Source organism: Galeopterus variegatus, unplaced genomic scaffold (genome assembly GCF_000696425.1).
Source record: "Galeopterus variegatus unplaced genomic scaffold, G_variegatus-3.0.2 Scaffold21406, whole genome shotgun sequence".
Taxonomy (NCBI): Eukaryota; Metazoa; Chordata; class Mammalia; order Dermoptera; family Cynocephalidae; genus Galeopterus; species Galeopterus variegatus.
Genome location: NW_007747517.1, coordinates 11,678 through 12,379, shown reverse-complemented (window position 1 = coordinate 12,379; position 702 = coordinate 11,678). Strand labels below are relative to the sequence as shown.

Here is a 702-nt window from a genome sequence, read left to right as displayed (position 1 = left end):
AACTACTACAGAGTAAAAAAACAAATAACCCAATTTAAAAATGGGCAAAGGCTTTCCCAGGCGGCCGCCGAAGATGGCAGAGAGGCAGGTCCTGGTACTCGATGGCCCAGACCGTCTCCTCGGCCACCTGGCCGCCATCATGGCCAACCAGGTACTGCTGGGCCGGAAGGTGGTGGTCGTGCACTGTGATGGCATCAACATTTCGGGCAATTTCTACAGAAACAAGTTAAAGTACCTGGCCTTTCTCCGCAAGCAGATTAACACCAGCCCGCCCGTGGCCCCTACCACTTCTGGGCCCCCAGCCGCAACTTTTGTTGGATGTGCGAGGCGTGCTGCCCCACAAGACACAAGACAAAGCAAAGCCAGGCTGCCTTGGACCACCTCAGGGTATTTGATGGGATCTCACCACCCTATGACAAGAAAAAGCGAATGGTGGTTTCTGCTGCCCTCAAGGTTGTGCGGCTGAAGCCTACAAGAAAGTTTGCCTTCCTGGGACGCTTGGCTCATGAGGTTGGCTAGAAGTACCAGGCAGTGACAGCTACCCTGGAGGCAAAGAGGAAGGAAAAGGTCACCAAAAGAAAAAACAGCTCATGAGGCTATGGAAAAAGGCCGAAAAGAATGTGGAGAAGAAAATTGACAATTACACAGAGGTCCTCAAGACCCTCGGACTCCTGGTGTGAGCCCAATAAAGACTGTTTATTC

At 52.1% G+C, this 702-nt stretch overlaps 1 pseudogene; it reads left to right on the top strand.

Annotated features, from left to right (window-relative positions):
• The first annotated feature begins 73 nt into the window (after positions 1-73).
• LOC103583295 lies at positions 74-700 on the top strand (annotated as a pseudogene).
• The last annotated feature ends 2 nt before the right edge of the window (positions 701-702 follow it).